Source organism: Papio anubis, chromosome 7 (assembly GCF_008728515.1).
Source record: "Papio anubis isolate 15944 chromosome 7, Panubis1.0, whole genome shotgun sequence".
NCBI lineage: Eukaryota > Metazoa > Chordata > Mammalia > Primates > Cercopithecidae > Papio > Papio anubis.
The window spans coordinates 40,261,356-40,274,257 of record NC_044982.1 but is presented as its reverse complement, the minus strand read 5'-3'; positions in this window follow the sequence as shown (position 1 = coordinate 40,274,257).

Sequence of the window (12,902 nt, the reverse complement as noted above, 5' to 3'; positions counted from 1 at the left end):
AGTTCTTCAATCCCAAATTCGACTATCCTGGAAGATCATCATGATCTGAATGGTGAATGATATAAAATGTTCAGGGATACCCAGCACTCTGTGAGCAGTCTACGAGGTTCTAGGATTGCTTCTGCACCATTGGGTCAACTCAGGAAGATAAACATGGAAACAGAAACTGCTTTCTGCCCAGTTGAGATTCAAATTTATTGTGCTCACATACCCAGGGCTCCCTTGGTCAAAAGGATGCAACACTGAATGAAATAACAACATGGTATCTAGCCAAAATAGTCCTATAACCTAATCATTGACACATTTCTGGGGTAACTTTGATTATATTAGTTCTTTTTCACACTGCTGATAGAGACATACCTCAGACTTGGCAATTTACAAAAGAAAGAGGTTTATTGGACTTACAGTTCCACGTGGCTGGGGAAGCCTCACAATCATGGTGGAAGGTGAAAGGCACATCTCACATGGTGGCACACAAGAAAAGAGAGCTTGTGCAGGGAAATTCCCCTTTTTAAAACCATCAGATCTCGTGAGACTCATTCACTATCACAAAAACAGCACAGGAAAGACTCGCCCACATAATTCAATTACCTCCCACCAGGTTCCTCCCATGACATGTGGGAATTATGGGAGTTACAATTCAAGATGAGATTTGGGTGGGGACACAGCCAAACCATACCAACAGGTAGGGAATAGTATTTCTTTTAGTGGCCTAGAATGTGATCATGGAGAACAAGACTGTATAAGTAACAGAGATAAAACTATTGATGTGATGAGTTTGTGCTTTTTGTTATAACTTTTTAATTTCCCCCTCCTACCTTTTTCCTATCATTCTGGATTCTGCCTCAACTCAACCAAACACAATTATGGAGTAGAATATCCAGACCCTCATAAGTTCATTCAAAAATGTTTATTGAGCACATACTACAATCCAGTCCTGAAGTTAGGTTCTATGGAGATCACAATGAGTAAAACTGACACATTTTCTACCATCATCAGGACTTCAGGTTTGGGAGGGAGATGGTCACCAATAAAATAATCCCACAAATCAGTATCTAATTGTAAACTGAGAGATGTGCTATGAAGAGGAGGATGCTGGGAAGCACCCAGAGGAAATAATAGGTTGAGCTGAATTCTGAAGCATGAGTATCAGTTAATTAGGCAGAGGGCATAGAGAAGAACTGGGGCAGGGTTGGGGGACTGGTTTCAGGCAGGTGGATCAGCATGTAGAAAAGCAGAAACAACTGCAGAGCATCTCAAGAGTGGGAAGAAGGCCGGGATGGCTGAGCCCCAAGCATAATGGGGAGTAGTGAGGTGAGGCCACAGAATAAGGCCACAGCCACAGCAGCAGATCCTTGGACACATCCTGGGACCCTGAGGATTTTCTCTTCTCGGCTTTTCTTTATCCCCTCACCTAGTATCCTCAGAGCTCCCCCAAGCTTGCATCCAACTCGTCTTTGTACACTCTCCTCAAGAATTTCAAAATCTTCACTCACTCCTCCTCCTCCCCATGAAAACATCGAGGCTCTCATCCCAGGCTAGCCTGGGGCAACACTATTTATGAGCTCCTGTCCCTTCCTACTGTCAGTTCTGCCTCCTTGGCCTTGCTGCTTCTTCAGCGTGAAGTGTCTTGCTACTTTTTTCTCCCTTTTGGTTCAAATTTATTCTCAGATCCTTCTTTTGATGATGTACAAATGCTTGGCTAGAGCTTCCTGTGTAATCCTTCCCAAGGACATTGGATATTGAAAGGGAAAGCAAGGCTTCTCTGATTTTACTAAAAGGAATCCCCATTCAGGGTCTCCAGAGAATGTATCTTTCAGAGAAGGGGGATATTTGTAGACTGACATGCTGGTGCTTTTAAAATCTGCTGTGCAACCACCTACCATTTTTCCCAAACTAAACTTGCTTAGCTCCCAGTAGAAATAGATGACATCATCGCAGCTGCATTCAATAAACCAGTAGTTCTCAAGTGAGGGGAGATTTTTCCCCCAAGAGACTTAAAGTAATATCTGGAGACATTGTTGGTTTTCGCACTGGAATGAGATGATGATGCTACTGGCAGCTAAAGTAGAGGCCAGGGATGCTGCTAAACCCTAAACCCTCAATGCACAAGACAGTCCCCCAAACAAAGAATTATCCAGCCCTAATCGTTAACAGTGCTGAGGCTAAAAACCTCTGCAATAAGCCCTTCCAACTTGGATGTGGCAGTTCAAGGTCTACCCTCCTCATCCCTGATTAATATTACTCAGTTGCTAACCACCTCCACAATGCACTCACATAATTACTGCATGTATTTGTATGTATTTTTGTTGATTATAGGTTTCTCCTTCTTGTCTCTCCAACTTAGACATTTAAGGTCTTCAAGGAAATAAAACATCCTTTATATATACTTAGAAGCCCAGTAAGACCTGGTTGAGCAGCTGGCATCTGGCAGTCTTACTCTGTGTTGATAAGGATTATCTAGACTACCGAAAAGTACCAGGTCTCCCTTTGGCCTTGCACATTCTCTTTGTACAGGAGACAGGATTGCTGCAATGGACCCCAGGGCTTCCCTGTATAGGAAGGGACAAAGGAATTAGATAGTGAAGATAGAACTGATCATTCTGTGGTGACAACCATCCCAAAATCTGTGACTTTAAAACCACAAGACTTTATTGCTTACACACATAGCCACTGCAGACCAGCAAGGGGTTATGGTCCTCCTAGTTATTCAGTGACCCAGGCTCTGTCATCTCAAGATGGGGCTTTGGAGTTTACCTCAAGAGGGAGACTTTGGAGGATCAGGCCTCACCTCAGAATTGATACAAGCCACTTCTGTTCATGGCCAATAGGCCAAAAATAGCCACACAGCCCCATCTAGCCTAGAAATAACAGCAAGCAGGACTAGGAGATGTGGAGAGCAAATAGAATATTCACTGAGTTTGAAGTCACTTTCACTGCTTACAATCTGGGGTTAGCTATTTAACTTCTCTAAACCTCAGTATCTTCATCTGTCAAATGGCAATCATAACAAATAGATACTTCAGAGTGGTTGTGAGGATTCAATGAAATGTTCTATTTACAATCCACGGCACACTTCAGGCATATGGTATAGGCTCAGTAAAGGAAAGCTGCTATTGTTATTACAATCATGACTATAATGATAATGTTGTTGTTCTTGTTCTTTGGGCCAGGAGATCATAAGGTAAAGTAAACCCAAGTACAGGCTTCTCCCTGACTGGCTTTTTCTCACTGTGGTAACACAATGATTTGTCATTTTGTGTGTATTTTTGTTGTGTCCCTGAGAATGGCGTTTACTCTTCGTTCTTTCATCCAAAATCATTTTTGAATACATACTGTATTCCAATCATTGTTCAAAGGGCTGAAAATAGAAAGATGAGTAAGACCTTGGTCCCATCCTTCAGGAGTTCACAGCCTGGGGATGGGGAGGAGGTCTAAGGGAGCTTGGGGACAGCACACAGCCAACAGAGGAGGGAAGAATTAGGTCACAAAGGCTTCATGGAAGAACTGGTGACTGAAGGGCAAATAGAAGTTATCAGAGAAGGGGTCTGGACAAGGGAGAACCCAATCAAGGAAAGAACATTAGCAAAGGAACAGAGAGAGCTTGCTGCATGCTATAATTTAGCAAAGCCAGAGCAGTGAGTGGAGGAGAAGGGGCAGGAGATGGGGTGGGAGGGGTCTTCTATACAAAGAAGTTCAAGCAGGACAGTGATGTGATCTAATTTGTTTTTGAAGTAAATCTATTTAAGTAGGTGTATTAGTCTGTGAGAGCTGCCATAACAAAATAGCCATGGGGTGGCTTAAACAACAAAAATTTACTTTCTCACACTTCTGGAGGCTGGAAGTCCAAGACCAAGATGGCAGCAGGTTTGGTTTCTCCTTAGGCCCCTCTTCTTGACTTGCAGATGGCCACCTCCTCTCTGTGTCCTCATGTAGTGTTTTGTCTGTGGTATACACATCACTGGTATCTCTCTCTCTTCTTATGAGGACACGAGTCCTACCAAATTAGGGCCCCACCTTATGACTTCGTTTAACCTTAATTACCTCCTTAAAGGTCATCTCCAGATATAGTCACACTGGGGGTTAGGCTTCCACATACAATTTGGTAGGAGGGACAATTTAGTCCATAACAGTGGGCAAGTTTGGTGGCAGACAAACCAAAGAGGAGAAAGCTGCCGCAATTCACGCCAAAAATTCTGAGGCCAGTACTGATTTGGTGAGTGTAGGAATGAAGAAAAAAAGAAGTATCTGAAGGCTGGCCATGGTGACTCGCTCCTGCAAGCCCAGCACTTTGGCAGGCTGAGGTGAGCCGATTGCTTCAACCCAGGAGTTTGAGACCAACCTGAGCAACATGGCTGTATTGGTCCATTTTCACACTGCTGATAAAGACATACCCAAGACTGAGCAATTTACAAAAGAAAGAGGTTTATTGGACTTACAGTTCCTCGTGGCTGGGGAGGCCTCACAGTCATGGTGGAAGGCAAGGAAGAGCAAGTCACATCTTACATGGAGAGCAGCAGGCAAAGACAGAGACCTTGTGCAAGGAAACTCCTGATTTTAAAACCATCATATCTCATGAGAGTCATTTGCTATCACAAGAACAGCATAGGAAAGACCTGCCCCCATAATTCAATCACCTCCCACGGGGTTCCTCCCATGAGTTACACATGAGGAACACAGGGTTCCTCCCATGAGTTACAATTCAAGATGAGATTTGGGTGGGGACACAGCCAAACCATATCATTCTATCCCTGGCCCCTCCAAAATCTCATGTCCTCACATTTCAAATCCAATCAAGCCTCCCTAAAAGTCACCCAGAGCCTTAACTCATTTCAGCATTAACCCAAAAGTCCACAATCCAACATCTCATCTGAGACAAGGCAAGTCCCTTCCACCTATGAGCCTGTAAAATCAAAAGCAAGTTAGTTACTTCTTAGACACAATGGGAGTACACACATTGGGTAAATACAGCTATCCCAAATGGGAGAAATTGGCCAAAACAAAGTGGCTAAAGGCCCCATGCAAGTATGAAATCCGGCAGGGCAGTCAAATCTTAAAGCTCCAAAATGATCTCCTATGACTCCAAGTCTCACATCTGGGTCACACTGATGCAAGAGGTGGGTTCCCATGGTCTTGGGCAGCTCTGCCTCTGTGGCTCTGCAAGGTAAAGCCTCCCTCCCAGCTGCTTTCACAGGCTGGTGTTGAGTGTCTGTGTCTTTTCCAGATGCATGGTGCAAGCTGTCAGTGGATCTACCATTCTGGGGTCTGGAGGATGATGGCTCTCTTCTCACAGCTTCACTAGATGGTGCCCCAGAAGGGAATCTGTGTGGGTGCTCCAACCCCACATTTGCCTTCTGCACTGCCCTAGCAGAGGTTCTCTGTGAGCACCCCAAGCCCTAAAGCAAACTTCTGCCCAGGCATCCAGGCATTTCCATACATCTTCTGAAATCTAGGTGGAGGTTCCCAAACCCCAATTCTTGACTTATGTGCACTCAAGGGCTGAACACCATGTGGAGGCTGCCAAGGCTTGGAGCTTGCACCCTCTGAAGCCACAGCTCGAGCTCTACATTGGACCCTTTCAGCCATAGCTAGAGTGGCTGGGATGCAGTTCATCAAGTCCCCAGGCTGCGCACAGCACTGGGACTCAGCCCAGCCCACGAAACCATTTTCTCCTAAGCTTCCAGGCCTGTGATGGGAGGGGCTACTTTGAGGACCTCTGACATACCCTGGACACATGTCCCCCATTGTCTTGAGGATTAACATTCAGTTCCTTGCTACTTATGCAAATTTCTGCAACTGGCTTGAATTTATCCTTACAAAATGGGTTTTTCTTATCTATCACATTGTCAGGCTGCAAATTTTTCAAACTTTTATGCTCTGCTTCCCTTATAAAACTGAATGCCTTTAACAGCACCCAAGTCACATCTTGAATGCTTTGCTGCTTAGAAATTTATTCCACCAGATACCTTAAGTCATCTCTCTCAAGTTCAAAGTTCCACAGATCTCTGGGGCAGGGGAAAATGCTGCCAGTCTCTTTGATAAAACATAACAAGAGTCACCTTTGTTCTAGTTCTCAACAAGTTCCTTGTCTCCATCTGAGACCACCTTAGCCTGGATTTCATTGTCCATATCATTATCAGCATTTTGGTCAAAGCCATTCAACAAGTCTCTAGATCCAAACTATCCCACATTTTCCTGTCTTATTCTGAGCCCTTCAAACTGTTCCAACCTCTGTTACCGAGTTCCAAAGTTGCTTCCACATTTTCAGGTATCTTTTCAGCTGTGTCCCATTCTACTCGTACGAATTTACTGTATTAGATCATTTTCATGCTGCTGATAAAGACATACCTGAGACTAGACAATTTATGAAAGAAAGAGGTTTATTGGACTTATAGTTCCAGGTGGCTGGGGAGGCCTCACAATCATGGCAGAAGGCAAAGAGGAGCAAGTTACATCTTACATGGATGGCAGCAGGCAAACAGAGAGCTTGTGCAAGGAAACTCCCATTTTTAAAACCATCATATCTTGTGAGACTCATTCAGTATCACAAGACAGCGTAGGAAAGACCTGCCCCCATAATTCAATCACTTTCCACTGGGTTCCTCCCATGACATGTGGGAATTGTGGGAGTTACAATTCAGGATGAGATTTGGGTGGGAACACAGCCAAACCATATCAACGGCAAAACCCTGTCTCTGCTAAAAATACAAAAAATTAGCTGGGCATGGTGGTGTGTACCTGTAGTCCCAGCTACCAGGGAGGCTGAGATGGGAGGATCACCTGAGTTCAGGTGGTTAAGGATGCAGTGAACCATGACTGCATCACTGCACTACAGCCTGGGTGACACAGCAAGACCCTGTCAAAACAAACAAACAAACACAAGAAAGAGAGAGAAAGAAAAGAAAAAAGAGAAGTATCTGAAAATTTTTAAGTTGGTAGAATTGACAAGATGTGATAACTGAACAGTGGTATGACTTAGGTAACTGTGTAGAGAATAATCACACTATGCACTGAGGTGGACAGAAAGCTGTATATAGGGGAAAGACAAATAGTTCGCTATTTAACTGTTGATTTTGAGTTTCCTAGGGGACCTTCCAGCAGAGAAATTAAGCATATAGTAGGTACACGGCCTGGCTCAGGAAATAAATCTAGGCTGGAAATACAGATTGGGAATTGTCAGCATGGATAGAGGCTAGCTAAGGACGTGAAGGTAAATGAAGACACCCAAGGAAAGTAAGCAGAGTGCAAAGAAGAGGTGGCCAAAATCCAAACCCTAGAAAATGTCATTTAAAGAGTGGGTGGAATGAGCAATACTCAGAAAGGTGCTTGAGAAAAAAAATCAGGAAGGGAATTGAAAAATCAAGAGCAATTGAGGTCACTAAAGCTAGGGGAGGAGAGGATTTCAGATAAGGCTTAGTCAGCAGGGTCAAATGTCACCAAAACATTCACAATGTGGATTTAAAAATGGATTCACGTGCAGATACCATGAGTGACCTCCATCGGAACAGTTGTACCATGGGGAAGACACAGAAGCCAAACTGGCAGTATAACATGAGGAAGACAAGGCACTGAGTAAATTAACCTTTTAAATTTCTTGACTGGGCAGGAAATGACAAGGAAAGAATAGAAAACTGGAAGGAACTTATAAGCAAATCAAGGATTTGGCTTTGTTTAGGTAAAAGACTTAGGCACATTTATATGCGGAGGGGCATGTGCCAGTTAACAGGTAGGTTGAAAATATAAAGAATATAGACAACTTATCGCCTAAGGTTCCCAAGGAATCAGGGGCGTGCAATCCAGGGTCCAGGAAAAAGAAATAGCATCAGGCATAAGAATCTTCTGCATAAGCAGATTATGTCCCTGAAGTCAAACAAGAAAGTCAGAATACCTAGACTCTCCCTCCACCGTCCATACAAGCCCGAGAATAAATTTGTTACGTTATCACTTCTTCTTTACTAGGGGCTTTTGCCCTGCTCAGTTATCTCCCTCTTTTTCAGGACAAACACATTTTTCCAGGTTGGGCTATTGTTAACTACACATCTGGGACTTGGCACAACTCCTTAGCACCTAGTAGGTTCACTAAATACTGGCTGAGTAAATCAACCCAGGGGCAGAGCCTTAGCCTGTTCAGTGCGGACTTTGCACTTTCCCACTGTCACCAGAGAATGGACCACATGGGTAGTCAGGTGAAAAGAACAGGCAGACACACGTGCAGGGAAGCTCTCTAGGAAAGATTCATTATTCATTCCACAAACATTTACTGAGTGTATGGTGCTGCCTTCAACTATAGAACAGATGGCCCAAGGCAACTGATATACAAGGCCTCCTCCAAACTGGAGGATTCCCTGCTCCCCGCAAATGACAAATCAGTGGCTTCTGCACGTACCCATCTGCCGTGATCTGGAGCCCAAATATTCTCTCTGAATCCCAGGCATGGGAAAGCAGATCACTACCAATTTTTCTTTCTGTCAACAGGAGTTGAGGAATAATTATGCCCAATTGACATAAGCAGCTCCGATTGCCTTCAGAACTTGGCTTGAAGCCCAATTATATTTCTCTAGCTTGTGCCACCGTACATGAAAAGTACAATTTGTCTCATTTCCTTCTCTTACTTTTTAGAATATTCAAAAAAACTTGGCTTAGTGAAACCAACCAAGTATGTTCTTTAAGAATAATTTTGAACACAATCCATAAGCCAAGTTAATATGATATATATTCTAAGAGAAATTCATTTGAAAGAACCTAGATAATTTTTAAATTATATGCACATGCATACAAATAATTTTAAAATGCTGTTGCTAGGTTGAATATAAATCAAAGTGGTAAATATGTTCATGCATACACACACATAAAGTCCCACATTTGCCAATGTGCTCTTTTGTAAAAATTATTTTCTAAGCTGGTTATTCAAAATTTAGATTTTATGTTTCCAGAAATAATGCGTAAATGGTGGGCAGCTTCCTAGGGTCACCCTTCCAAAACCAACTTCACCTATAATTCAGATGAACTTGGTAGGACTGATTTGATTCCTAGTGGCAATGGAGTATGTATTCAGAAGGAGAGAAAAAGAGGATAAGGGAGCACAGTATTAAAAAACAAAAAACAAAACAGCTCCATGTAAAAACTGTTAGTGGGTTTGGTGGTGGTTTTTTGGTTTTTGCATCCTCCCCTTTCCAAGACCCCCATGCTGCCCTAAGTCTCATGTTCTGGAATCTTTTCCCCAACGAACACCCCCACTTGATACCAAAGGCTCCATACACCAGCTGTGCTTATTCCTTGTCCATGACTAAAATCCACATCCCCCCGCTCCATGGCACTGCCTGTGGGTTTACCCTCAGGAGAAGGTCCCAGGGTGGAACACACTGGTGAGACCCAGAACAAGGGAGAGTTTGTTTGGCTCATATAGTGTCAGCTTGCTCAGTTTTGTTTTCTTTCTTTCCCAAACTAATTTGGTTACTAACACTCTAAAAAGCAGAGTAGATATTATGAGTGCTCACCAACGTCCACCTAGCCTCTTCTGGGCACACTCAGTCCCTTAGCAGTAGGTGGAGCCACATGACCATCCTGGCAAACAGACCATGAGCAGAAATGACGTGTGTCCTTAAGGCTGAGGCAGGGAAAAGCTCCTCTGTGAGATGACCCAGTCTTTCTGTTTTTTGGTGTACTCGTTTCCTAGGGCTACTATAACAAAGTACCGTAAACTGAGCGGCTTCAACAACAGGAATTTGTTGTCTCATAGTTCTGGAGGCTAGAAGTTTGAACTCAAGGTGCTGGCAGTGTCATGTTCCCTGTGAAGGCACCAGGGAAAGATGTGTTCCAGGTCTCTATCCGAGGTCCTGGCGGTTCCTTGGCTTGTGGCAGCATCACTCCAATCTTCACATGACGTTTTCCCTGTGTACGTGTCTCTCTCTCTGTGTCCAAAATTTCCCCTTTTTGTCAGGACAGCAGTTCTATTGGGCCAGGGCCCACTTAATAATATTGTTTTAACTTGCATACCTCTGTAAAGTCCTATCACATTCTGAGGTACTGGTGGTTAAGCCTCAAATGTATCTTTTTAGGGAGGATGCAATTCAACCCATAACACCTGACCACTGGGAACATGGAGACCTGGTATTGAGATGGTGGAGCTGGCATGGCTGAGTTGATGCAGAGAGGGAAGCTGCCCTGGAGAGTTACCCAAATTGCCCGAGTACTTCAAAGAGGGATAAATAAACTTTTGTTAAGCCACTGGCATTTGGGGAGCTGTTGGTTTTCACGGCATAGCCTAGCCTAGCCACATAATGATACAGGAATATTTTATGTAAAAATCTGTATTTCTTCCTTGGATGATCTAGCTTGCTGGGCATGTGTCTCTGCGTGACAACCATCAGCAGGCAATTGAAGAGCAACAATTTCCTTAGACTGAATCAAATGCTGCTTCCAATTCCCCCATGTGCTACAATCCCTGCTACTCCCTATCATTACTCCCAACTATTTTATCAATGACTATCTTCCTTTGTGTCTCTGTTCCTCTTCTTCTTACTCTTACCTGCTTTGTTTATATTACCTGTCTGGCCTCTGTAAGCTTGTGAGACTGCCGACTGTGCTCTAAACTGGGCCTGTTATTTATAGCTGCCTCCTTATTTCCCTTTCTGAACCTTTAAATTATAACTTTTGTTTGTGCTCTCAATAGTTCCCCAGGTAGCTGCAGGTTATAATGGAGGAGTAAGTCCTTTTGAGCTTAGGGTTCATAATCACCTGTTTTTCCCGTTCACTTTAAATGTGGAGGCATAAACACATTTCAGGGGCAATTTCAAACATATGTTGAAAAGTCACCATAATATCACAAATAAACTTTATACCTATTTTCAAAGCATTTTAAACTCATAATAATTCTAATAGGTTAGTAGAAGTATTATTATCATCTCTTTATTGATGAAGAAACTAAAGAGTAAAGAAATTAGATGATACACCCTCTTCCCCAGAACTGTCAGGGTGGAGAGGGATGAAGCCTGTAGCCCTTGGGACTCCAAGGGCAATGTCCTTCTCAACCTCGAGATCTCTGTTTCCTCACAGAACAAATGAAGTTATTTAACAAGGAGTAGGCATTCTCAGACATCAGCAAGATGGCCGACTAGAAACCCTTCCATTTGCTCCCTGCCTGCCCCCAACAAAGACAGACAAAACTAAAAATAAATAGCTACATTTAAATGATAATAATTAAATACATTTAAATGAAAATAATTTAAAAAGAGCAACAGAGTACATTGAAGGAGTCACAGAAACCCTGGTGAGCACAGAAACTGAGGATAGCCACAGAAAGGAACCACTCCCTCCCCAAGCTGGGATCAGCTGGGAGTCAGGAGGAACTTCCTTCTCTGGGGATAAGGTTAGCAAGAGGATGCCAGTGCCCTTATCAACACCCTGAACACTTACATACCTCACCACTGGGGGCCCTGGCAGTCCTCACAGGCACTAAGCCCAGCTGAGGGAGCTGCCTGTGGTCCACAAAGCTGTGCTCCTCCCAGAGAAGGAGCCAACACTATACCCTGCCCCTTGAGGTCCATGCAGCTACTATGGTATGTTGTCTTGGAACTAGAACTACTGCTGGAGTCTATCTTGCTCTGGGGACAAGTGGCCATGGTACCCTTTTTTCCCTGTGGCTAAGCTGCTGTGGAACCACCCGTACCTGGTGGCCCAAACATCCCTAAGCTGAACTAGGAGCAACTGTTTCACCTTTTCCCATGGGGACAAGTAGTGGTGAAGCCACTCCACCTGGTCAAGGTGCAACCTTGACCACTCCCAGTCAAGGTTGCACCCCACCCCCACGAGCTGGAGCTGAAGTTGAGCACTCCTTCCCTGGGAAATAGCATCTTGGCAGAGCAGTTCTATCTACCACTCCCAGTGGCTGCTGTGCCCTGCCCCAGGGGCCTAAGCTGAAGCTGCACACTGTCTTTCAAGAAAACATTACCTTAACAGAGCCCCTCCATCCACTTCTCCCCATTGCTCTCAAGGCCAAGCTAAAGCTGCACACCGTCTCCAAGGAAACAGTGCTTTGGCTGAGCTGCTTTATCTACCCTTCCCAGTTGCTGCTGCACCTGTCCCAAGGGACTCTAGCTGAAGCTATGCACTACTTGCCAGGAAAATGGTGCTTTCATGGAGCTGTGCCATACACTCCTCCCAGTCAATGCTACACCCTGCCCTGTGCTTCAGGTGTGCTCAAGCAATGCCTGGCATCCTGGTAAATGAAGCCTTAGCCACCCAGAGCTGTCATGCCCCCTGCTACCCTGTGCCTGAGCTGAAGTGATACCCTGCCTCCTGGGAAAACAGAACTTTGGCTTCCCAGATAGTCCTGCCTTCCCAGTACCTAAGTTGAAGCAGCACCCTGCCTCCAAGGAACCTGTGCCTTCATCCCCCAGAGTGGTCATGCACACAAGCACTAAGTGGAAGCAACATCATGCATTTTAGGAAATGATATCTGGGCTGCCCAGAGTAGTCTGAGCTGAAACACTGCATCATCCCTGGGGAACTGGGGCCTTGGAAGAGCTGAGCAGCTGAGTATTCCAGTGCTGACCTGATATAATATCCCCTGTTCCAGGGAAACAGAGCAGTGGCTGAACTGAAACACCCTGCCCTACAGGTCAAACATCTCTAATGCCCTGCTTCCCTGGTACTAGACTAGCCTTGTAGAGACTGAGCTTCTGAGACACCCCTCTCCCTGGGTATTGGGGTCATTATTGTGCTGCTTCCCAATCCCCAGGGCCCAAATTACAGCTATACTCTGCTCATCTTGGGTCCTTTCTGCCACTGCACCTGGCCTCACAAGTGTCAATCCTCACCATCCTAAAGTCTAGAGTCTACTGCACAGGGCCTCATCCCCTGGGACCTGAGTTGCCACTGAGCCCTGTTGGCTCTGGTTTCTG